The sequence below is a fragment of the Sciurus vulgaris genome (assembly GCF_902686455.1).
Source record: "Sciurus vulgaris genome assembly, chromosome: 13".
Classification (NCBI taxonomy): domain Eukaryota; kingdom Metazoa; phylum Chordata; class Mammalia; order Rodentia; family Sciuridae; genus Sciurus; species Sciurus vulgaris.
Genome location: NC_136474.1, coordinates 26,844,875 through 26,871,544, shown reverse-complemented (window position 1 = coordinate 26,871,544; position 26,670 = coordinate 26,844,875). Strand labels below are relative to the sequence as shown.

Here is a 26,670-nt window from a genome sequence, read left to right as displayed (position 1 = left end):
TTTAATTATTTCCTGTCTTCTACTACTTTTAGTGTTGTTCTTTTCTTTTTATTCTAGGGCTTTGAGCTACAATGTTAGGTCATTTAGTTGTTGACTTTTTATTCTTTTCTCGAATGTGCTCCATGCAATGAATTTTCCTCTTAGTACTGCTTTCATAGTGTCCCAGAGATTTTGATATGTTGTATCGTCATTCTCATTTACCTCTAAGAATTTTTTAATCTCCTCCCTGATGTTTTCTGTTATCCGTGCTTCCTTCAGTAGCATATTATTTTGTCTCCAGGTGTTGGAGTAATTTCTGTTTTTTATTTTGTTATTGATTTCTAATTCCATTCCATTATGACCTGATAGAACACAAGCTAGTATCTTTATTTTTTTGCATTTATGAAGGGCTGCTTTGTGGCATAACATATGGCCTATTTTAGAGAAGAATCCATAGCTGCTGAGAAGAAAGTGTATTCACTCATTGATGGATGGGATATTCTATATATGTCTGTTAAGTCTAAGTTATTGGTTGTGTTATTGAGTTCTAAGATTTCTTTGTTTAGTTTTTGTTTAGAAGATCGATCCTGTGGTGGCAATGGTGTGTTAAAGTCACCCAGAATTATTGTGTTGTGGTCTATTTGATTCCTGGAATTGAGAAGGATTTGTATGATGTACATGGAAGCACCATTATTTGGGGCATAACTATTTACAATCATTTTGTCTTCCTGCTTCCTTAAGCAATATGAAATGTCCTTCTTTATCCCTTCTAAGTTTGGCTTGAAGTCCACTTTATCTGATATAATGACAAAAACCCACACTTTTTTAGAGTCCGTGTGCATGGTAGGTTTTTTCCCATCTTTTCACCTTAGTCTGTGAATGTCTTTTTCTATGAGATGAGTCTCTCAAAGGCAGCACATTGTTGGATCTTTCTTTCTAATCCATTCTGCCAGTCTATTTCTTTTGATTGATGAGTTTAGGCCATTAACATTTAGGGTTATTATTGAGACACGATTTGTATTCCCAGTCATTTGGCTTATTTTTGGTTTTTAAGTTGGCTTGGTTTCTCTTTTGAGTGGTTTTTCTATAAGGTAGTTCCTCCCTTTGCTGACCTCCATTGTTGTTTTTCATTTCCTCCTCATGGAATATTTTGTTGAGAACATTCTGTAGTGCAGGCTTTCTGTTTGTAAATTCTTTTAACTTTTGTTTATCATGGAAGGATTTTATTCCATCTTCAAATCTGAAGGTTAGTTTTGCTGGGTACAGGATTCTTGTTTGGCAACCATGTTCTTTCAGAGCTTGAAATATGTTGTTCCATGCCCTTCTAGCTTTTAGAGTCTGGGCTGAGAAGTCTGCTGCTATCCATATTGGTTTCCCCCTATATGTAATCTGATGCTTTTCTTTCACAGCCTTCAAAATCCTATCTTTATTTTGTATGTTAGGCATTTTCATTATAATGTGCCTTGTTGTGGATCTGTTGTGATTTTGTGCATTTGGTGTTCTCTAAGCCTCTTGTATTTGATTTTCCATTTCATTCTTCAGGATTGGGAAATTTTCTGATATTATTTCATTGAATAGGTTGTTCATTCCTTTGGTTTGTATCTCTGTGCCTTCCTCAATCCCAATAATTCTTAAATTTGGTCTTTCCATGATGTCCCATAGTTCTTGTAGATTCTGTTCATGATTTCTTACCATCTTCTCTGTTTGGGCAACTTTATTTTCCAGATTAAATATTTTGTCTTCATTGTCTGAGGTTCTGTCTTCCAAATGGTCTAGTCTTTTGGTGATGCTTTCCATTGAATTTATTATTTGGTTTATTGTTTCCTTAATTTCAAGGATTTCCTTTTTTTTTTTTTTTTTTAGAATCTCTCTTTGTTGAAATGCTCTTTTGCTTCCTGCAGTTGCTCTTTTAATTGCTTATTGGTATAATCATTCATTGCCTGCAGTTGCTGTCTTATCTCATCCTTTGATTCACAAATCATTTTAATTATGTATAATCTGAAGTCCTCTTTTGACATTTCTTCTACCATACTGTCACTGGATTCTATTAATATAGAATCTAGGTTTGTTTGGATCATTTTCTTCCGTTGTTATTTCATGTTGTTCATGTATCTTCCTCTCTAGCAGTGCAGATCTGGGGTATTGCAGTTTCCCCCCTGTTGGCTTATAGTGATCCTCTAGGTTTTCAAAACCTTTTCTTTAAGGGGGAGATCAATATTAGCAGTGCCCATTACAGACAATATGCAACCCAAAACCAAATGGCCCCTATGAGGATGTTAACAATACTGTCATAATAAACAGAATGAGTTCAATTATTATCTTCAGTATGACAAATAGATTTGCAATAAGGTCTGCAGTTTCTAATGGAGGACAAAGAGGATGTGGAGGGTTGTAGGATGTAGCTGTTAATGGGATAAGAAAAGAATATTAAGAAGTTCTAGGTCATAGAAAGAGTGAGAGTGTAATCAAAAGAAGTTGATTGTTAGCATGGGAAAAGGGAGAAAGAGACTTTGAGGGAACAGGCAAACAAAGAGAGTAAGAAAAGTAAAGAAATAAAAACAAAACTTTTCAATAAGAAGAAAAAATAAAATCTACACTATATCAGTCATATAGTATTAAAACCTCCCAGTCTTCAGTAGCCTGATGCATGAGAGGTACCTGACAATGAGCTTCAAGTCTCCAGCAGGTGTCTCAGGATGAGATTTTCCCCACCTAAAGATGGGAGATACGGCTTCCAGGATTACCCAAGATAGTCACTCTGGCTTCCAAATGTGTTGGCAAATGGGGAGCTGCAGCTCAGGGTGTGGGCGTGGTTGGCTGGAGGTCCTGGAGGTGGGGTGTTGTCGGTCTGGTTTCATGATCCTGGAGACGGGGTGCAATCAGTTGGTTTGGGGGTCCTGGTGGTAAGGCTCAGTCAGTCAGTCTGAGGGTCCTGGTGGCAGGGAACAGTTAGTCAATGTGAGGGCCCCAGAGGCAGGGAGTGATTGGTCAGGCTGAGGGATCCTGGAGATGGGGCTCACTCAGTCCGGCCAGGGATCCTACAAGTCCTGGCTGTTGTCTCAAAATGGCAGCAGCCATTGTAACCAAACCTGCAGGTACTGTGACAGTGAACTTCCAGGCAACAGCAGGCAGCTGATGCTCCACTGGTGGTCTGTCATCAGTCTGCTGACTGCTGTCGGACAATCGGGAGGTGAACCTCAAGAGGATGATGGGTAGGTGAAAGGCAGGCAATGGACAGGCAAAAGGCAGGCAAATTGCAGATGGTAGACGCCTGATAGTGAGCAATCTGTACTCAAAAAGTAGATGATATGCTGGCAGATTGCAGGTGATCGCAGTAGACAAATGGGGTAAACAGCAGGAGATCGATAAGCTGCAACAACTGCCTCACCAAGAAACAGATATCCTCTGCTTGAAACCGAGTTATTGAGCTACAAGGAACACAGCCTCCCTCTAGTCTGCCATCTTGGATCCTCTCCTAAAATTGCCATTTTTATTCCCTTGTGTACAGCTACTGTGATACTGAAGTATCCACTAATCCACCTTCCATTCCCCAGATGGATAAAACAAATTAATTGAAAAGATGTTAAAAATGTAGTTAATTAATAGAAATAAAATGAGGTAGGAAGGTAGAAAATGTTAGAATGAATGTTGAAAAAGTGGAAGAGAGAAAGCAGAGGAGAGCATGTGAAAGCATCTAAACATGGAGAAAATTAAAGTGTCTTTTCTGGAATAAACCAAGGAAGAGAAGTACAATTCAGTTTTTAAAGCTTCAGTCAGCTGTGTGGCCAGCAGCTCGTGGAGGCACACACCATCGTGGGAGTACACCCAGTTTCTCCCAGTCCAATCATAATGCTTGGTTCCACTTGAGGGAGATGATAACCAGATTTGTTTGTTTGGGGTGTGCTTGTTGATCACATAGGTTCCTAGTTCTCCACCCAGTTTGACTTTTAAGACACCACCCACAAAGGAGACATCATAGTCCTTGAGTGTACAGGGCTTGTCTGCAAGGTCTTCAAAAAACTTTGCTAAGGCATCCAGTGTTTCTTCTGCTAGTCTTTCATAGGCCATTTCATCTAGAGAGCCTGGGTCACCCAAAGTTCCTGAGTCCTCAGAGGCATCCAATAGACACTCTGCTTTTTGACATTCAGAATTTGATTGAGGTAGTAGAGGTTCATACTGGCTCCGCCGGGCGCTTGGGCCACAGCAGTTCCCATGTGCAGCCCATGGCGGCTGCAAAATGGGGCAAGTTCCACCAGGCAAGCTGCCCTGGTGAGGGTCTGGGCCGGGCAAGAGGCCGGCAGCTGGGCGGCACCAGAACGTCCACATGCTGCTCCAGTCCATGGCCCACTCCACCCTACCCCACATCTATCTTGACGAGTGCTCTTGCCTGTGCCAGTCTCAAGCCTCCTTGCTTGTTACATTCATTCAAAAGAGCAGATTTGTATTCTAAATAGGCTCCAGGAACCATCCTCACCATTTGACAGAGCTCCTTTTCTCTTACATTCAGCTTTTCCATGCCAGAGAGGCCAGTGAGATTCAAGGGTGGTGTACTCCCTCTACCTGAATTTGAAGACATCAAAATGGAAGGAGTCTGCCCAGAATCAATTTCAGCCTGCCGACGGAGCCACTGTTGGCATGCACTACTGTCCTGGATGTACTGGAGAACTTCAGAGAGCATGGTGAGTTTAAGGCACTCTTCTTCTCTTGTCTTCTTTAGGTGATTGTACACCCTGGAACTACAAAAATTGGTAATGCCTGCTGTCCTATATTCCTGGAGCCTCTTGATTTCCCTTCGAAGTTCAAGTTCCAATACATGACTTTCAATGAACTTATCATATTCCACTGGACCCAAAATCCTTGCAGATCACCTTGTTGTTTCATAAAGGTCTTGAACCTCTTTGGAATAATGCTGTTCCACTAATTGAAACTTTCTAAGGTTGATTAATCCACAATCTCTTAATAATTTTTTTCATCTTTGTCTCTCCTTTAACCTTGAATGATAAATATCCACCACAGCCATCTTCAGAGTGTGTAAAATGTCCGAGTCATCTTCAACAAAATCAATGTCTCTCAAGCTCCATTCTGCATAATTGTCAAACTCCTTAATGGAATTTGCTTGAGCTGGTATGTATCCTGCCATGTCCTGAGAAAGCAAGGACTCAGAGGTATGTCGAGGAGGATCATCTGCAGAGTGAAATGGAATCAGCAGTTTTTGCCTCCTCTGTTTGTTTCAGGTTTAGCAGGGTAGATGCAAACTGAGGATTATTGATGAAATGCTTCATGTAATGTTTCTCACACTCCTCTTTGGTCTTGGTGCACATCTGATTAGCTACATCCTGCCAATTTCCAAAGCAGTAATCCATCACAGCTTCTAAAAGCACTATTTCTTCTTGAGAAGTCCAGCTGGGGTCAAGAACTGGAAAGTTAGAAGTCATTATTTTGCAAGTATGATCTCTTTGATGTTTCTTGTACTCAAATCCTTGAGTGAAACACTGCAAGTGGAGAAAAAAAGGAAGTGGCCCACATTCAGCACACTTAATATAAGGCTCCATGAGGTAAGAGGAACAGCCTCTGCAAGGTGGCTTATCAGAGGGATCACTGCTAAAGGAATCCAAATGGTCTATTCCCTAATTGGCAAAGACTGCTGCTTTTATCTTCCTCTGTGAAGAGCTTCTTCAAGATCTCAGAACTGACCAACACATACAAATCTTGATGTACCCCTCACCTTGTCTGCAACCTCTGCTCCAAGTAGATGCTTGTTGTGTATGCAGCTCAACAACATGTTTTATTGGTTAATGATGGACTTGTACTAATCAACCAACTACAGTTTTTAAAGGATTTTTGTAAAAGAAAAATGCATTTATTTTTTGAAAATAAATAAATGCAGATCTGTGTGATTAGAAATACCAGGAAGATTGCAAATAACAAAAGAGGAAGATAATAAATCCTGGGTTCAAAATCAAACCAAAGAAGTAAGTTAAAGATATTTTCAGATTCCTTACTGAGAAGTCATTTAACCTACACCATTCCTCAAGGTCTCACACCTTATTACTAGAATAATATTAGATCTAAAGTCTTCTCAAATAGTTCCTGTGGTTCACTTTTTGCATGAGATGGGAGAACAAAACAAAACAAAATAAAACAAAACTGTAAGCTCTTATGAACGGAATCACACAGCTAAGTCTTTTGGCATCCTAGCAATCAAACTGAAATTAAGGGATTTTTACAGCACTCATAGCTTCCAAGAATAGAGATAAATGGTACTTAAAAAGACAAAAACATTTTCTACTTTTGTAAATATCCAAGAAATTGAAAAATCAACACCTAGAAAAAAAAGCAAGGCATAAATTCATCAGCACCAAGTAGAAGTGATCTTCAAGTGGAACAGATCTCATATTTTGTAGATGAACAGAAAAACTCACACTACCTAAGGTTAATGCCTTTAGGAAAGGAAAGGTAAAACTCAACCAATTACATTTTGATTCATCCTAACAGAGATTTTTCAAACTTTTGGTACTACTATAAACATCTTCCAGAGTAGATATGATTTCACGTAAGACTGTCTTCCTTCCCTACTCTATTTGCTAAAGTAGAAAGTATGAAATTTAACTTTATGATTAATAATTCTTCAGCTATCATTCCAAAAGTCATAGTTATTCATAACACAACAGTTAACCTTTAAATAAGACTCTAGATATAGTTAAAATTCAAAGGGTATCTTTATCCAAATCTTAGTTGTATTTCTTGCCTATCAAGATTTATGATTAAATTGTTGGTGGCTAGAACTCAAGTCACATCCAGTTAACCACATTATTGGATCCATGACCCACATCTCAAATCTGGCTACTAAAACAGGCACATGCAGCTATGCCTGCTCCAGCTCTGCAGTGACATACAGATGCAACAAGTTCCCACCTATTCAGAACCAGATCAAATACTTCTATTGCATTAAATATGCATTGCCTTTATGACCACCAACTACAAAGATTTTTCCCATCACTGTTGCAATCCCTACTCCACCTAGTAAGTACTGCCACATAATCCCACTAGTTGCTTCAAGGGTCATGTTGCTAAGAGGAGAAGTATCAACAAAACCACCAGGAACACATAAGCAACCATGAAGCTCACTAACTCCATTACCTGCTCTTCATTGACCCATTTCTTTAACTTCTATCCACTTATCCAGATGTGGATCATATCTCTCTACACTAGATAAAGAAGCCACCCCATCATTGCCACCTACTGCATGAAGATAGTTTATTAAAGCCACAGAACCAATTCCTCCAAGGGGAGTATTCTTTGGTGCCACTGTACTCCATTGATCAGATTCTATTTCATATCTGTCCACATCGTTAAAGCAAGCATTATCATCTAACCCTCCGATTGCATAAATTGGTCCTCCTAAGGAAGCCAAGGCAATTCCTTGCCTCTTTGTGTTCATTGATGCCTTCATCATCCATTTATTAGTGAGAGGATCAAACATCTCCATGCTACCTAAATTTTCATTTCCATCATGTCCACCTACTGCATACATTATACCTTCCACAGAGATTGCACCCACATGTCGCCTTTGACTATTCATTTCTGGTCCAAAGAATCAACCTTTTTGTTGATAGAATAGCATTGAATACTTCAAAAGGGGTCACCAGATCCACCTCGACCACCTACACAAAGCAGCACACCAGCAGTATGCTTCCTTGGGGTAGTCTGAACTGAGTATTTATAGTCAGGTACTGCTCTGCTACTCAGATGAAGGTGGTAGTTTCTTGTTTTATCCAATAAATATCTACATTTTAGATTCTGATTGACAATCTGCTCTTTTGCCACAACATCCATAAGAAAATCAACAGGTAATAATTTCAGATGAACCTGTGCCAATGTTTCATCCAACCATTTGGAATAATGTTGAGGACTGGCAAGGTCACTTGATGGCCACACTGTAGACCTGCTTTTCATTTTCAGTATTTAAATAAATAGAGGACAAAAGCATATGGAGGTGCTTCACACTCCATGACTTCAGTAAAATGTTGAAGGCATATTGATGCGCCATGTCCACTAAGTCTCTTCGGTTGTGACTTTCAGCAAAGGCTCTTACTGCCAGGCAATTGGAGGGATGAAAATGTAATTTCATGTATTCACAACAAGCTCTGGGGACCAGTTCCATCTACAGAATACAGGCTGCATTTAAGAAAGGCTGGGCATTGTCAACAAAGTGAGGCATGAAGACTAGACAAACTTTACCAAGCCTTCTATTGCATCACCATCAAAACCTCTGATCTCAATCAGTGCTTGTTGGGCTTCAACCATTTCAGAGAAAAACATGGCTCTGAAATAGGGACTAACACGAGCCAATACCAGCTGGAGAGATTAGAGTCAACCTTTAGTGTGACTTCAGAGTTGTCTATTTTCATAAAATCAAAGAAGAGAACCATGAAAATCTTTCAAAGCTTCATGTGGTTCAAAATGAAGGAATCTTCTTCATCACAATTATTACCTGAAGATCTGATCTACATTTGCTGGTACTGCTGACTTTTCCCCTTAGGGAAGTGATTTTTTTTTTTTTTTTGTAATTTTTTTCAGTTGTAGACACAGTACCTTTTTATTTATTTATTTATTTTTATGTGGTGCTGCAGCTCAAACCCAGCACCCCACACATGTGAGGCAAGCGCTCCACACTGAGCCACAACCCCAGCCCAGTGAAGTGATTCTTGTTTCCCGTTCCTAGATTCTGAAGCCATTTGTAACACTGTTCTTTCAATAAAGCTCTCGTTTCAAGCATCCCATTTATCTTTTTGTGTTTTAAGGTAAGAAGACAGATCGTAGAAGCAGCCACTAAACTGCAAACATGTTCCAAATTCATTCAATTGCCATGGTACGGTTTACTCGACCTGGTTCCTCCACTCGGTCCTCCCGGTAACGCCCAGGCTGCAGCCTGATAGCAGGCTCCTGGCTCCAGTACCTCCTGGATGTATGGGCAGCCTGCACGTCAGGTCCCAGCGACCCGCAGACGTGCTTCTCCAGCTCGACCCCGCGGAGCCCAGGTCTGCGCACCTTGTCTTCTCTCCTCAGTCCCTAAGAACCGTGGCATTCCGGAGCGCACCAAGTAAAACTTTTTCAAGATAAACTAGGAGTAGATTGCTGATGGGAGACTTATCACTTGTGCAATTCATGTGTCTTGAAAGAAAGGCTGAAAGAAGTTCTTCAGTGAGCCTGAACATGAGATAGGTCAGAAACCTGCATCAACGAAGAGAGAGCAGGAACAAGTGAAGGGAAATCAGCACTTTCAGTTTGGGATCTTAATTGAAGGAACAGATAACAAGTCATTCAAACTGATAATGCGGAAATGTATTTGATGACTCAATCTTATGAATAAATGAAAAAATATGAGCAATGTTACAGGAGAGAAGAAACAGGAACACTCTGCCATGACATTTTTGCACCAATCAGTGGAGGGTCACTTGAAGTTTCCCCAGAGTGCTGCAACCCCTTTCCCTAGAAGCCAGGCCTTGTCCTCTCATCAATCCACCTGCTCAGGCAGGCCTCAGCTCTGCTGGGGATCAGTCCAGACTCAGGTCCAGCAACTTTCCCAGAATCTGTCTCTGTTGAGAAACACTGAAACAGGTGCCAACCCACAGATAATCACAAATCTCTCTCTTTGTCCCCTTGAAAGTGCAGCAGAAGCATTTGCCCAAACCACAAGCAATCCTTTTTTATTACATCTCCCCATCCAAAAGTCTCTGCTTACAATTCTCTTCTTTTGCTCTGAAAATGCAACAAGAAGCACCAAAGCTTTCCCCACTATTCTGTTACCTGACGTGAACATGAAGTGGACAAATAAGAGCTGGGTGAGGTCAGAGACATTAAACATTCCCAAGTTGTGCTCATTCTGACTTTATTATGTGGGTTGTGGGATCAGATATCATGTGTCTTTTTCAAATTTTTTTCATTCTTATTTTCTAATTGAAAAAAAATTTCATGCATGTATATAGAGTAATAATGTCTGTCTCACTCTACTGTCCTTCCCATCCCCACCCACACTCCCCACACTCCCCTTTGCATAATCCAAGGTTCCTGAATTCTTTGCTACCAAACCCCCACTGTGGATGAGCATCTGTTTCTCAGAAAAAACATTCAGACTTTGGTTTTTGGGGATTGGTTTATTTCACTTAGCATAATCTTCTCTAGTCCATCCTTTGATTTACCTGCAAATGCCATAGATTCATTCTTCTTTAAGGCTGAGTAATATTCCATTATGTATATGTACCACTTTTTCTTTATCCATTCATCTGTTGAAGGGCACCCAGGTTGGTTCCATAGTGTAACTATTGTGAGGTGAGCTGCTGTAAACATTGATGAGGCTATGTCACTATAGCCATGTGTTACATTCTTACCACTGTTCCCAAGCACCTTCCCAAAGTCCCAAGAGGCCCATGTATTTAAGGCTTGGCCCCAACCTGTGGCACTACTGGGAAGTGCTGGAAACCATAGGAGGTGGGGCACAGTTGGAGGAGGTGAGGTCAGGGCATGCCCTTAAACGGGAGGTCAGGAGGTGTGCCCTTAAAGGGGATGCCAAGAACCTGACCCTTCCTCTTGCTCTCTGCTTCCTGGGAAGCAGCACTCCATGATGTGCTCCTGCCACAGTGGGCTGCTTTGCCACAGGACCAAGACAATGGGGCCAACTGACCATGGGATGTAACTTCAGAAACCATGAACCATAATAAGAATTCCCTCTTTTTCAGTTGACTATGTCAGGTGTTTTGTTACAATAATGGAAACCTCACTAACAACCTAAAATGGGACAGCCCCAAGCACAGGCTTCGAGTTCATGCAAAGCATCTCAAATCTGGGGCTGATAACAATCTTCAAATCAAAAGCCACAAAGACATAAAGCAACTGTTCTATTGATTCCAAATGTCCAGGACCCCTAGGCTTTCAGGGCCTGGGCCACATGGGATTCAGCAACCATGGAATCACATATTTTCATACTAAAAGGGATGTGGCACTGGCCAGTCCTCACCTGAGAGAGCATGGAAATGAGGCATGGTGGGGGAAGAAGGGGAAGGTGCAGAGGCTTCAGAAACTACCCATGAGCTCTTGCCTGGTGGAGCCACTCCTTCTAAGTGGCCCAGTACTCCTCTGCATTGCCTTCCTTTCCTTCCTGCCTTTCCAACACCCCCTCACTGTCCTCAGTGAGCCTCCCCAGCCAGTTCTGCAACAGGACCAGGAAGAGTTTCTTCACCTGAGTTTCCATAAATGTGCAGCTAACAAAGAGCATCCACAAGGAGCCAGTCCCTGTGGCCACTCTCAGCATTTCAATAATGGGGAGAGTGGGTCTTGCTGGTGTTGTGCACAATTCCCTAGTGTGCTGTGACTCCTTTCCCTAGAAGCCAGGCCTTGTCCTCTCATCAGGCCATCTACTCAGGAAGACCATAGCCATGCTGGGGATCGGTCCAATCTCACTGTCCAGCATCAATCATGGGAGGAAAAAAAAGCTGGGTAAAAATAAAATAGTGTTCCAGGCTTATTTCTAGCAACCCAATTAACTGCACAGGGCCAGGATAAAGGCTCTGAAGTGGTTCTCCATACAATGAGACAGGAGACCCAAAGTTTTCAAGAGGTACTTTACAAAAAGTTGTGCCCTTTTCTGTGATGATGATGGCGCCACAAACACCCATGGACACTGACTCTCTTGCTTCCATAGCAGGTCCACCCAGATAACTCTACCATGCAGTGACTCAAGATGACTCCACCCCTTTGGGGCCCTTCCATGGTTCCCAGTCTGGAGTGCAAGGAGCCCCTCCCCTTGCCATGCCTAAGCAGAACACTGCAGGTATCTGGAAGGTCACCATGCATGCTTGACTCCACCTTTTTAATTCAAATGACATTCCTTCCCCATCTCCTTATACAAACAGTCCCTGTACCACTTCCCATTCTGGTGCAGCAAGAGTCCTAATGAAGTCTCTTAGGGATGGGTACAGTTTGTACATTCATGACTTTCATCAGAGCTAGAGAAGGTCAGGTTGGTTGCACTAAAATCTGGCAAAATGGGCAGGTCAGTCTGAGAGCATCAAGCACAGAGAGTGACCCATAACAATGGAGAGCTGCAGGAGCTGCTAGGTCAGGCTGACAGGTGAGTTCCAGGGAACTGGTGGAAGGAGCTGGCTACTGCTCCCAGGGAGGCAGCAGGGGAGCTGCTACCACGAGGAGCTGAGGGTCGCTGACATTCAATCTCAGGGCTACTAACACTAGATTTGAGCCAGCAGTCAGTCCACAGACCTCAGAGCTGCAAACACCAAGGGAGATGCGCATTGCCTCTTTGTGATTCCTCTTCATGTCTGGCCTTCAGATGATTGGTAAGAGATTTTGAAGGGACACAGATCGTGAAGGGTGCACAGAGAAGATCCCCTAACCAAAGGATGGCCTTTCCAATGTGGTGATGCATGGAGTTCTGGGAGCTTGTTGTCTGTTTTCTCCCAGGATCAGTGGAAGGACCAGTCTATATGTGGAGGGTTGACCCAGAGGATGGGCACTCATGAACCTGTGGCCTGGCATCTCCAGTTACCTCCTCCTCTCAGTTCTCACTGCATGGAGCTGCACAGACACCATGGCAGAAGCAGCAACCTGAGAAGATTTTTCCTGCAAAACTGCCTTTATTCCCACTGACACAGGCCATCAAGGCACAACTTCCCACCTGGCTTGAACATCCTGTCTCAGTAGCCTCCCTCTGCCCTCCCCCTACCCACTTTCTACACTCCCAGTACCCTCCCATTCCCTTCCCTTTCCTGAGGACCATCAGGAACTGTCCTGAGTGAGGTGCAACTGTTGGGGTGTGGAATGAAGCAAGGGTGAGATCTTGCCTGAGGAGTGGCCACCCCAGAGGCCACCCATGAACCCTACTCCCCACAGAGCCTCTTTTTTATCTGCTTTCCTGATGACTTGTGTTTCCTCTTCTGAGACTGTGAAGTTTGAACCTACTCCAGATCCAAATCTTGCACAGTAGAGACCTGAGAGACAGGTCTGGAGCAGGGCATCTTTGCCACGTTGCATGCATGTCCAGTGAGAGCTCCCTTTATGAATGTGGCAGCTGGAAGTGGTGGGGGTGGAGACCTCTCTGGGGAGGTGGGGCCTGGGGTGCTTGATCTCCAGAGCAGAAGAGTTCCATGAGAGAGTCCTGGTTCTGGGACAGTGCCTGAGGCAGCAGATGATGCTGGTAGACTAGAAGTCTGGGCTCTGGAGGGCATTGTCCACAGTACAGCTGATGGCTGTCCCATGTGGTTCCCCATAAGAGGTGGCTTTTCTGGGACCCACTACAGCTTTGTTCCCCAGGTATAGGGAGGTGGAGGTGGGGTTTTGGGGAGGATGGTTGGATTGATGGCCCTCAATGAGGAAGACCCATGAAAGCTCTGCAGGAGAGCAGTGTCCTTTGGACCCAGCAACACTGGGTCTGTGGCCCTGCGCCTCTTCATCTCCTGGGAAGCCACCTCTGTGGTCCAGTTCTGCATGCCAACCCCTTGATCAGTATGATGTTTACGTTTCTCCACACCTTGGTTGGCATCTGGCCTGGAAGACCTTGAGTCCTGTTGGGACAAACCATGACTTTGGGTCACCTGAAGAGGAGCTACTCCACCAGCTGCAGGAGGAGATGGCACTGGCTAATGCTTCTCATGTGGAACAAGGGCCAGGGGAACCAGGGACAATTATATTTGAGAAGAGCAATGTGGAGCTGTCACCCATCTTGCTCACAGAGAAACAGATAGGCTCTGCTGGCCACCCTGCTGGGGTCCCATTCAGCTTGATACCCTGAGCCTGTCCATGATTCTCCTGTTTCCTTCCTTTTCTTCCCCACCTACATCCTGTATCCTGGAGCAGTCACAGTCTCAGAGCCATGTATCAAAGGCAAGATAGGAATAGACGAGTCTTGTGTGTCACGTGAACAGGGTCCTGTACCTTTCTCATCAACCTGCTGTCCCCGGCTCCTCTGTTCAGTGGGCTTGCAACCACTCCATTTCCTGTCTACTTGCCTCCTAGTCTACCAGGTGTCTCTCTCTCTCTGCCTTATCTATTTGGCATCTGTCCCCAAGCCCCAGTAACCTGGTGAATCGACCTCCCTAGTTCTACCTGGTACTCCTTTGTCCTTGGCTACCTTTTGTTTCTCCCAAGTCCCTGGTGTCCCAGCACTTGTTTTTCAGGTGTCCCTGCCTCTCTTGCATAGCCAGTGTACCTCCTGCCCCTGGTCTGCTGGGAGACTGTCCTCCCCCTCTTTACCTGGTCAGGGGTGAGTTCCTCCTGCTGCTCCAGCTCTTTTGTTATGTCCAAGACATGTATATGTGGTTCAGAGGGAAGTAATTCTTCCAGGAAGTGGGGGTCTATCATGGTCTCCACCTGGGAGGAGAAGGAAGAGAGTGAGATTGACCTGGGGAGGAAATGGCCCCAAGTCAGGAAGACTTCTAGGAGAACAGGAAGCAATGATGACCCATCCTGGTCTGCACCATGGGGATGTTGAATCCCGACCACCAGCTATACCCAAGTTCACAAGTGCATTCACACACACATGTGTATACACACACACACACACATACACACAGTGCTGAGACTCTAATGTATGTAGCTCAAATCTGTGGGGTTCTGAAACCATGTGGACACCACGATTGTCAGGCCAGCCCACCTTGTCAACAAAGTCCTCATCAATCTAGCTCAGGAAACTTGCATCTGGGTATAACTCATTTTCTACTGGGGTTTGATGCAGTCCTTCCTCTCCTAGGTGTGCAGCAGACTGTCCTGTGGAGAAGCAGGAGGGCTCCCATGTGGCAAAGTTGATAGGCCTGACTAGCTCATCCATGATGTCCATGCAGTCTTGGATGGCTTCAGGTGGATCTCCTTGGGTACCTTGGTCTCATGTGCCTTGGTTCCTGGCACCTTGGGTTTGACTGCTAATGGGCCGGCAGGACATGCCTTAGGCCTGATCTTTCTGGAGGTGCACACTAGGACAGAGAGGACCAAAATGGTGCGTGCCTGGGGGGTCCAAGTTCATCCCAATCACTTGGTAGAAGGCAGGGTTCAGGGGACCTAACCTGAAGTGCCATGCACCAGGACGACCTGACTCAAGGGAGATGACAGTGCAACAGGTGCAACATCTAGGACAGTCATGTAAGAGGCCATTTGGAGCCAGTGATATTTCATGCACTCTCCCCAACCAGACCCAAATCCCAGGCAGATGGTGTGTTGGTTCCCTGGACAGTCAAGGAAAGAAAGGTGTTCTCAAGCTGGACCAGTGAATATGCACTTCAAAACAAAGGTGGGAGGGGCCTCAGGTGCTAGTGGGCTGTTGCTCTTGAAGGCTCTAACCCCACAGTTAAAGAAAAAACCTTCTTCAGTCCTTGGCATCCCTTGGTCAGTGTCATGTGTTTCTCTCAGAATTTTGGGTCCCTACGTGGCTGTTAGACAGACTCAGGGGCTGGGGGCCTTGGAAGATCCAACCACAGAGGTACAGGAGGAGGTCAGCAGTGGAAGACCACTGACAACTGCATCCTTGGATCCTCCATATCTTCTGCAGCCCAAACTTGGCAGGGTTGGATAAGGGAATCACAGGCTGAGCTGAGAAGCAGGTCAGGCATACCAGGCAGGTGCCTGTCCCATACCAGGCAGGAGCTGGTGGCAGGGATGTGGAGCTGTGTGCTGGAGGGCGCTGGGCCAGTCCTAGGAAGGAGGTGCCACAAAGGAAGAACCGCACTTGAGGGGAAACACTACCTCATGTAGCACCTGAAGGGAATCTGATCTGAGGGACCCAGCAGGATCCGTAGGTGACCCTGGTTCCAGGTCTCTCCTGTCCCTAACACAAATCCCACAGATCAGGTAATGCAAGAAGCTGGTCAGGTATGTGACATATATCAGGGAACACCAGGGGTCCTGACCCAAGTTGGACATAATGTTGCTGGGACCATGATCCCTGGAAGGAGCACCTGAGAGACAGATGAACAGGAGAGGTCCCATGAAATGGTAGATAAATGGAGAACATGGGGTTGCTTCCAAGGAGGGCTGTTTCTTATTCTTCTTTTCACTTGTTAGAATGACAGGGATTCCTTAGAGGAAGGCAATAGAGATGGGAGATGTGTCCTCAGGGCATCTGTGGTGCTGGACTCCCCTGAACACACTCCCCACTCCACCCTCTTCTGGAACATTCGGATGAAATAGTGGCCACTCTTTTTGAGTTATTATGGACTCTACTCTATAAAGAGGTGCTGTTTCCAGGCAGGGGGACTGTGTGAGGATAGTAGAACATTCCCCCTCTGCAGAGGCAAGAAAGTGAAGGCCAACTTGAGGCTGGACTGGTAACTCCTCCCCATCCTCACCCTGAACCTCAAGGCAGAGTTGAAATCGGGAATATTGAGGCTACAGTTTCTGGGACAATTGCAGAGAGAATGCCCAGGACTGAGCTAGAGGGAGGTGCTATTTGGAGAACTGACACCTCAGAGCCAACACATAGGTATGTGACTGGCCCTACCAGACCCTGCTGTGTAATCCATGATCCCCTACCACTGTGGTCTGGGCTCTGAAACCTGACTCACTTTTGTGCAGTCTCAGAAGATGTTGAGGTCAAAGTGGCTTATGCGCTGCCATTCCTGCAACCCCTTCCACAGGCCCTCCTCCATGGTCATGGTGGGCTCCAATTGGGACAGGGACCGAAGGACTGGGCTAGAATTCATCAGGATCAGTCAGGGTCCACAAGGTCACCCTCTCTTCTCAACTTACTTGGAACTACACACCGTCCTACCTTTGTTACATCTACCCCATCATGTTCAAGTCAAAGGTATTGGTATTGGGACCCTAGAACAATGTACCTTATACCACACATTAAAACCAAGGTTCACCATGGCCTGTGTGATTTTACTTGGGTTACTCAGTGGTGTGATGTTTTATGTGCTGTTATCCTCCTAAGTTCAACTATTGAAGTCCTAACCCCCAATGTGATGGGCACTTGGAGATTGGCTTTAGTGTTTAGGAGCATTAGATGAGATGCTGAGGGTGGGGCTTCATGAGGGCATTAGTGGTCTCCCATGAGAAGGAGGACACTCTGAAGTGACCTCAGTCATGGAGGACACTGGTGAGTCAGCAGCCTTTTCATACAAGGGGAAGAGATAGCTCTGGTGGCACTGTGGGTCAGGCTCCCTTTATCTGGGCCTCCTGGCTGCAGACCTGTGAGAAATGAATGCCTGTGGTTTCACCCCGCTGCACTAAACTACCCTGGATGGCAGCCCAAGCTGACTGAGACAGTGCACACGATGGCCGTGGAGCATGGTTACAAAGTGGGGCCAAGAAGAACGTCCCCATCCAGAATCCAGAGAGAGTGAGCTTCCCCAGGAGTGCTGCATCAATGTAGGGTCCTTGTCAGGAGTTCAGGACAATGTGGGTGGGTGTCTGTGGAGTTATCTCTCGGGGCCAGAACCCTGACCCCACTTCTGCTAGTGACGTCCTCTGTGCTGGGAACAGATCTATGCTGGAAAGCGAAAAGATGGGGGAGGGAACCGACATGTGGAGTGAGATAGCCAACCTCCAGTCCTGGCTAACATTACCCCAGGAACCTGCTCTGACCTTGAGTTCTCCGTGTGACAGAGATGATCATTGAAAGAAGACTGCCTGCACTCTCAGGTCATGATGGGTGGGGTACATTTCCTTCCCTGTGTGAGGTGAATATTGCTGGCAGTGTCGGTCTCTCAGCTTGTCCCCACCCTCAGGGCCTTTCGTCCAGGTACCCTGCATCCCAGCCTACTTTATCCATCCCAGGCTTTTCCTCATGTCAGAGCTCTAGGAGGAGTTCGGGGACCCTGGGAAGAGCACTCACACGAAGCAGGAGAGTGCTTCCACATCTGGAGTCTGAGGCAGGTGCCTGTGGACCAGGGTCTGAACACTGCCAGTGGCTGAAGTTTTCCTCTGTGTTCTGAGGTCCACTGGAGGCACCTGGTGGCACTGCAGTCTGGAAGGTGGGCAGGGCGCCCTCTCCAAACCATCCACCTGGCCATTGGTGGATACCCATTGGGAAGAAAATGGAGGGGCAAGGCCCTGGTGACCGGGGCCCCCATAGTTCCAGGTCCCCACTGGCTGAGGCAGGCACAGTGGTCCTGGGCAGAAGCTGCTGTGAGGATGGTAGTGGGATGCTGCTCACCCCCACAGAAGGCCCCTGGGCCCTCCAGTTGAGGGGTCCCTGAGTGTGGGCAAGGGTGTGAGTGTGAGGACAGCCTGCTGGCCTCAGTTCTGGCCCATGTGGTTCAAAGGTGAAGAGCTCAACTACCTGTGGTCGTCCAGGGTAAGCAGACAGCACCAGAGGGTTACCCTGGGGGATGGGTGCGGTCATCCGTGGTGCCAGGAGCAGCTCCCAGAACAGCTGATGTGTTTGCACAGGGGCAGCAGGAAGAAAGAGCAGGCCTCCAAAGGGAGATATGGGGACACCAGGATTGAATTCATGCCTGGGCTCTGATGCAGATGCTGTGGAAGCAAAGAAAAGGGAGAATGGAGGATGGGAAATGTCAGCAGGATCAAGGCCCCAAGCTCCTTAGTCGATGGGAATCTGAGGACAAGTGGGAACAGCTCAGGGCCCTGTGGGAAAGCAAATTTTACAGTTTGCAAATATCCCTGAGTGAATGTCATTTTACATTCCTTTAGTAGTAGCTATACTACTTGTCCATACACTTGGATTTCCCGAACATTTTCTGTTGATTATGACACCTCAGCTTTCCCCATCTCTGAGACTCTCTTGAACATCCTTTGCACACAATCCATTGCTCCCACCCATGGCTCCCTGGAAATGAATTAGTCTGACGGTGCTCAGTGGCACCATGCCCCTGCACCGCTCGCCAGCAGGAAAGGGACTCTGTCCAGGGCAGTTGCAGGTGTTCCAAGGTCATTAGTGAAGGGGACAGGTTCCACGGCTTATTGCCCATCACCTCCTCAGCCTCCCTTTGGCCAATACTCCTTGTATATCCCTCCACTTCTTTCCTAGGCTTGCACAAGCAAATGTCACCTGAGTAAAATCTCTCCCTACCTAGAGCCTGAGGAACCCTGAAGTTCACCCAGGAGCACGTACGTCTCTGCATTGTGTGCTTCTCCTCACCCTCCCTTCATCAGACACTAATTGGGGGACAGACTGTGACCAGCACTGTCCCCAGTGTTCACTGGATCCTGCCAAGAGTCAGGAAGCTCTGTTCCCAGGGAAGAGTCTGTGTGACAGACATTGAGTACCCTGAGATGCTCTGCTGCATGACCAGCAATGGCTTCTGAGGATCATTGAGGAAATGGGATGGGCAGTGACTGGGTCTCTCCCAAGATTTTCACAGCCACTGGTCATGTTCTTATTGGGCCTGGGAAGTGAGCCATGCTGTGGTCCTTTACCTTTCAGCTCCCAGTGATAGTAAGGAATGTGTCACAGACAGCCAAGCCTGCACCAGCTTCCAGGTGTGGCAAGCTTGTCTGGAACACAACCCTGTTCCCAGGATGTCATGCTGACCCTAGTCAAATCCAAGGTCCACAACACCTCAATACCTACACGTATTAATCAGGACCCATGCCTAATTTCAAATGATAATACCAGTAGGGCCCCTTCCCGACTGTGTGCTATTTTTCCTCTCTTGAAATGAACCCAGTCATCCTCAAACCTGATCCTGTTACATGAAGGAAAGGTGTGTCCACTTTTCATGGAGTACCAAACAAGGAAGATGAGCTAAGTCTTTCTGCCAACACAAAATGAAGGGCTGAGGCTATGCCATGTAGCATGGCCAACACCAAGCCTCTCTGAGTCCTCTTCCTTCCGTGAAAGTGATGCCAATTCAGAATACCTCACCAATCTATGTTGGTTGTGTTTTTCTAGGTTCCCTGCCCTTCAGGAATCAAGAACACCTGCTGTCTGGACTGAAGGAGAAGATTTCCTGGGCCGGAAGTGGGTGAGGGGCCCTGGGCTGTGGCAGTTGGGGTTCCTTTCAGCCTCACAACACAGTATATTTGCACTGCAGACATGGTCATCAAGAACCCCACTGGGCAGTTTTCATACTAAGAATCTTTCTCTCCACTGCCCACTCATGATCTGAGACCCTTCAGTCAAACCCCTCAAAATAGTATCACAGGCAGCTTCCAGGTGTCTGAAGAATGTCCACAGGCTCAGCCTCTTCCCTCCAGGGAGCCCTCACTGAACACCACTGTGACACCATCTCTGACTCCCTCAAATTACCATGCAGTGACCTGTGTAATTTTACAAGGAATCAATCCCTTGGTCTCTTTCCTTCTGCCTACCCAGTATCCCTCCCTCAAGTTGGCTCAATCTGTGTCCTAGGAGCCCCGCACCCCATAAGCACCGTCAGTCTTCCTAGGCTTCCCCAGCCACATCGAGTGTGTCGTCTAGTGGTCTCTCCTTCCTCTACTTCTACTCCCACAGAAGAAGACCTCCATTCAAATTCCCAATGATGTAAGGGATGACAAACATTCAGATAACAAGCCCATGACCCTCCAGGCTCACCTTCTGAGGACCAGGATGATGGACACAGAGCCTTGCAATTTCCAGCATGGGAAACATCAACACAGGACCTAGAGAGTGACCTGGCTGTAGCAGCAGCTCTGGTTCCAACTGCAGCTGGGCAAAATTTGAAAGTAAACCCCTGTGGAATGATGGGTCAACACATTCCGTGTGGGGGGAGGGGCTGAGGGCAGCAGGCCTGGGTGGGGCTGGGCGACATTCCATGAAGAGCTCTGCAGATATAGAAGAACTTCCAGTTCCCTTCAAGTCATTCAGTCAGGATACAAGGGATGTGTTCCTCTGGGTGTTTTTGAAATAGTTTCTCAAATCTACAGGAGAGTGGAGTGGCAGGTGTTCCTCTATTTTGACACTTTACCAATCATCTTTGCTTGGTTCCCCTACTGGGCTGTCCAGTGAGCTGTGGCTTTCATGTGTCACACAATCATGCGTAGAAACAGCCAATACTCTAAACTGTAGTGTGTGGCTTGCATTTTATGATAGTGTTTTTTCATCCAATCATGCTTGCCAGACACACTCTTGGATGTTTATGAGGTATTCATCACCTTTTCATAAACCTTTTTAATGGAGTGGTGGGGCACAACAGGATACTCAGGCACTGCTAACAGGTTCTTCTTTCACATGCAAGTCTACTCATTCTTTCCCACAGTCTTCATTCTTGCCATTGGTATTAGATGTGGTGTGTTTCTTTTTTTGAACTACTCATGTAAAATGTTCTGTGTGCAAAAACTCTCTTTTCCTATTCCACAATTTAAAAAAAAGATCATTGTTTATTGTAAGGAATGACGGAGACTGGATTTCTAAAGCAAGCTTTATTTGTGAGTGTGAGATCAAATTCCAGGCCCTTGCATACTCTTAGAAAGTGCATTATCCCTGGCTTCATCCCTCAAGTCCTTGCAGTCAGTTTTGCACTGTGTCAAAATGTTAGATACATATATTCCAAGTAGCCCGAATTCAATTTTTGTCAGGTGGTCGTGGAAAGGAGCAGTTATCTGTCCCTCTACCCTACCATCTGACCTTTATTATTGTAAATCCCTAAGCTAACACTGATTGCTTAACAAAGAAAAACAAAAAAGATGTCTGAACATGTCTGATCAGCTTCACAAAACAGAAGCTCTTCCACCCAATCCGGGAACTTTGTAGGAATGGCAAAAACCCTGCCTGCTTCCTTTAGAGCTTTTCTGTCTTCACCCAGGGTGCCCCTTGACAATAGAAGACATGACCTGTGTTGCACATCATTTTTTGTGGGGAAACCATACCAGTCACTGGCATCCCCAGAATAAGCATGAAGGGAGTGGATTCTTTTCCAGTGTTACAATATCAATTGTGTCCATGGTTCACATTTTAAATGTGTACCAGCTGAATGTATGCCATGTGTTACAAAAAAGAAGAGTATACCATTGCTCTCTCTGAGGAAATTGGTCAACATCGCCAGACCTAGATTAAAGGTTTAACAAACACATTGAAAGAAAGCATTTGTGCATTCATTCCTATAGACCAAGAGAGCTCTCCACGTCTACTAATATCTGAGTAGAGTAACTGAAGTAGGAAAACTCAAGGAATGGGCTTTTTAGAGTGTTACCCAGACCTAAAAATCCTTTGCCAGAACTGCTCTTTAATGGAATGTATAGATGAAGTCGGAGGAAAGCACACAGTGATTTCTGAACCAGTGAACAAGTGTCAAATGGACGCAGTGAGCAGCCTGAGCTTCAGGGTAGAGAGCTTGCAATGCTGCAGCCAGGGCGGTCTCCAATGCAGGCATGGCAGGTGTGTAATAGTGAACATCACGGCGGTCCTTTCAGGTGCAGCTGGAAGAAGGAGTAACCTGAGGCTCGGGGAGGAGGAGCCGCCTTGAAGGCTACAGATCCCGATGCAATTCCATCCAGTCCTGCAGGCGCTCGGCGCTTCCTGCCACCGCCCTCGCGCCTGCGCACGCCCATGACCACAGGTGCTGTGGTGCTCTTCGGCCGGGGTCCAACGGTCCAGCGTCGGTTTTGGCTGCAGCGAGGCGACTTGCAGGCGCAAGCACCAGTGGCGGTTTCCCAAAGGCCGGGGCAGCTCCCTTGGCGGCGTCCAGAGTCGATTCCCAGCCCAGAGGTATTGGACCCGCGTGCCTCTTCCTCCCCGGTCCGTCGTGCGCCAGTCTTCCCTCCCGGGCGTCGGGCCTCCCCGTCGTGTGTCGGGGCAGGCGCCACCGCCCCGCGGCCAGTTCTCACCTGGACGTGGGCGGCGCCCAGACCAAGCCCCCCGCACCCTGCCCCTCCTGTGCTGGACGCCAGTGGAGGGTCGCCAAGGCGGTATGAGCGCAGAGCCTCTGGGTTGGCGTCCCTGGCAGCCCTTGGCCGTGGCCCTGAGCGGAGCCTCTGTGGTGAGCGAGCAGCGGGGTCCGGTCTGCAGGGAGGTGGCCGGTGTTGAGGTCCGTGGAGTTGGGACGGCCTCTCCTCGTCCCCGGGAGATGGTGCGTGCTGGAGATGTCAGCGGCCTCCGTGTCCTTAGACAGAAGGACACTCCTGTCTGGTGATGCAGGCCACTTTGCAAAAGGGACCGAGCTGCTCTGGCCCTTCCGCTGTGGTCGCATCCCCAGTGGACGTGAAGTCGCAGGTTGGAAAATGGACTCGATGACCGGATGAGAACCGTGTGCCCTACAGTCGTTCTGCAATAAAGAGATTGAGATTTGGTTATTAAATTGTGTGGCGTTTATGGATCACACACGGGAAGTGGATCGCATGCTCTGGTGTGTTTTGGCGGTTTAGTGGTGGTGTGCCCAGCGGCTGGAGACCCCACAAAGACCACCAGAGACCACAATCAGTGCAAGCAGCGAAGAGTCATTTATTAGCAAGCTCGAGCCTGGTCCTCCACGCACTGGGTTGCTGGTGACGCTAAGAGGCCCTGAGCCAGTAGGCTTTTATAATGAAAGGCAAATAGTTTTACAGTGCTCTTTTTAATTGGTTAACATTTGAACAGCTAAACATTAGTCCTCCTCTGGTTGGGTCCTGCCAATATATTTGATTCTCATTGGATCCTAGAGGAAGAAGGGAGGAGGGAAGGGTGAACTATGCAGGAGATGAGTTGAAGTTAGGCCCCCCTGTCCTTGATAGTTAAGGTTTCTAGGCAGCTGCACATTTCTCAGACAAATATTTCTTAACAACCTCGATAAGCACGGGGGCCCAGCAGTCCTGTTTGCGCTGTATTGGCTTTTGAGGGTGCAGTCTCAACTGCCTGCATCCTGGTGATTAAGACAGTTAGCTGCACAGATATCACCCTGTTCTCAACATTCCCCCCTTTCCAAGAACATTTAGAGAGCCAATCTTGGGTCTCTATAGTTTTAACCCTTACTGCTTCCCGGACTGATATTGGGCCCTTAGCTCCATTAGCTGTACCATATTTATTTTATCTTTAACAAAAGCAATTAATGTATTGATTATACAAGGTCCTATAGTTACAGCTAGTGGCAACAATATTAGGGGTCCCACTATAGCGGACACCAGAGTAGTTAACCAAGGGGAAAAATTGAACCAGGATTTAAACCAGCTCTGACTAGTTTCCCATTTTTTCTTTCTGTTTGCTAGTCCTTCTCTGACTTTTGTCATATTATCCTTGATTATCCCAGAGTGATCTATATAAAAACAACATTTTTTTCCTGGGGCTGCACATAGACCTCCTTGCTTACAGTCTTTAAAGGCAGGTAAATTTGGTAATCAATGAGCTTTGGAGACCCTTAACATTTTATTCTCCCAGCGGCAGTCTCCAACTTCCATAGGTAGATGGGTTTCATGGCCTTCATTTCCTCGATTTGACCCGATCCCCTATTTCTACACTAACTACCTGTTCTTAACTCTGGCTTTATTTCTCCCTCTAATCTTAGGAACTCCATGCTGCTGGGGAAGGGGGCGATGACCGCTCTGGCTTCATCGAGCTGGAAGTGGGTGGTGTGGGGCAAGCAGCTTGGAGTTCCTTTTTAAAAAAAAAAAAAAAATCAGGTCAGTCGAGGAGTCCAAGGTAGAAGTCTGGCTGGGGAAGAGCAGGTTGTAAAGTCATCTGGGGGTGGGTGCTTCTATGAGAGAAGAACAAAAAGACATGAGTACTGAAATTAGATTAGTGCAAAGTAAATGTTGTTGCACCTGAAACATGCCACTGAGTATCATGAAAATGACGGAAGTCAATCTTTCACCAGGAGGTGGAAGAACTGAGAAATTGTTCCCATAACTAGACCTAGCAAAGGCTGGAGAGGACAAGGCCTTTATTTGGGGACTTTAACATTGTCCAGGTTATCAGGAATGTAAACACAACATTTAACTCTTAATGTCATAGATGTCCCCAGAAAATATAGTTAAGCTACTTAATGTCATCTGATTTTTATAAAATATCCCTTTATTGGTATAACCTGTGTTTAGTAGAGATCTTTATACTTCTGTTACTTAGGGCTAGGTAATCATACTAGCAAACATAGATTAAGTCTACCTGTGTAGCTTGGGAAGGTCTTAAACTGACTAAAAACTTCTGACTCTGGCAGTTTCTCTTGATAGTTATCAGGCACATTTGCTGAAGAATCTTTTTTTCATTTGTAGCTTCCAGGTTTTATTCTAGTGTGCTAATACAAGTGTACATCTTAAGTCACATTTAACTATTATTTCTTTTAAATGCCCAAGAATGGCTGTATTTTGGGTTTTAACTGTTTTGCTGGGTGTCTAAGATCAAGCTGGTCAAATTGACCTGGTTCCTGTCTTGTTAAAGAGTCAGCTGAGTTCCCACAGGGGTCACTCGTAGAGAACTTAAGAGCAGCTTCTTAGCTCCACCAGTGCCATTGGTTAGGCAGGGTCTTCTTGATGACGTGGCTTTCCTTGAAAGCGTCAGGGATGTCTCCCTTTTTCCATGACTTTCCTCTGCAGCAGATGCACTGAGTGATTTTTCATCCTCTCGTCTCAACAATCTCCTTGATCAGGAGGTTGTGTGACCCAGAGTTGCAGTGCTCCTTAGAGAAGTCCCCTTATTTCCTGGATTCAGGCTGACTTTGAGGGCAAGATACTGTTGTTTTTTATTTTTTTTCTCTTGGTCTCTGTATTTAATTTCAATTTCTAAGTTTGATCTTAATCATCCAGCAAGCCAGTCTCACCAGTCATAAAGTAAGAGTACTGGGTTTTAACTTTAATGTCCATAACTTTACAGTTATTTACCCTTTTATCTAACTGCAGTCTGTATTAGTACTGGAAGATACCACTATCTGTTCTATAGTTGATGGCTTATTATCACAAGTTACCTAGGTTGTATGTTCTGGAAGCAGCTACTTCTGCAAAACAGTAACAAGCAACAGTTTTACAAAATGAAATTAGGAAGAGTAAAAACATATTCAGCTTGTATAATAGCTATCTTGGATTTGGACTGAGAACCACATTATATACCCTATTTGAGATCATAGCAATTTTACAACAAAAACCAATCTTTTGACTATAACTTTAAATAAGCTGAAGTCTGACTTATTTTGGAGTCACTCTAACATGTAGCAGGGTGAGGCAGAGCCTTATCTCAGGTATGGCAGGGCTCTTCATAAATCTTAAGTAAAATGTTCCAATCCTGAAGCTAATTTTTGCCCCTTTTGCCATGACCAACATGACCAAATTTTCAAGTTCAGTGAGGGGCAAAGGAGTATTAGAAAATAAAGGTTTATATACACAGATTTTGAAGATTAAGCTGAGATCAGATGGAGCTCTGTTCTCCGATGGAGATGCAGATCTAAAGAGTTATGTTAGCAATCTTTATACATGTCTTATTATTAGGTTAAAGACTATGTAAGCATTATTCTTTGTTTTTAGGAGAGTTACAGAGACTAGAACATCTATGTAACTTTTTTTACAACTGCAAAGTGCAATGTTAGGAACTCTGTGTAGCTCTCAAAGAAGTCCACTGTCCAAAGTTACTGTAAGGTGGGCAGGAACTAGAGAAGGGAGCTGATGGAACACTGATTATCTAGCAAAACAATTTTTTCTGCCCAAGAGCTGTGTGCCTGAGATCAATGTAAGAGTTGATAGGACTCCTGAACAGAGCTTCCCCAGGGAGGGTACTGCCACAGCAGTTAGGCATCTTGTGCCCCTACACAGGAACACTTCCAGGCACCAGGCATGCTACAGTTATGTGGTCAGAGACCCCAATCTCAGTCATTGTTGTCCCATTTTTGCTAT

The 26,670-nt window shown here is 45.8% G+C and overlaps 3 pseudogenes across 3 annotated transcripts; all 3 read right to left on the bottom strand.

Moving 5' to 3' along the window:
* Positions 1 to 3,615: 3,615 nt before the first annotated feature.
* LOC306642662 (frataxin, mitochondrial-like) lies at positions 3,616 to 4,320 on the bottom strand (annotated as a pseudogene). The gene is made up of 2 exons: positions 4,292 to 4,320; positions 3,616 to 4,245 (listed from the first exon to the last, which is right to left on the bottom strand). The product of its transcript is annotated as a frataxin, mitochondrial-like (transcript).
* Positions 4,321 to 4,333: 13 nt separating this feature from the next.
* On the bottom strand, positions 4,334 to 5,761 carry LOC306642661 (transcriptional adapter 2-alpha-like; annotated as a pseudogene). The gene is made up of 2 exons: positions 5,705 to 5,761; positions 4,334 to 5,606 (listed from the first exon to the last, which is right to left on the bottom strand). The product of its transcript is annotated as a transcriptional adapter 2-alpha-like (transcript).
* A 1,009-nt stretch (positions 5,762 to 6,770) lies between these two features.
* On the bottom strand, positions 6,771 to 18,328 carry LOC306642660 (annotated as a pseudogene). Its single transcript has 5 exons — positions 17,819 to 18,328; positions 14,245 to 14,361; positions 8,856 to 9,051; positions 8,358 to 8,455; positions 6,771 to 8,143 (listed from the first exon to the last, which is right to left on the bottom strand). The product of its transcript is annotated as an uncharacterized misc_RNA (transcript).
* Between the last annotated feature and the right edge of the window lie 8,342 nt (positions 18,329 to 26,670).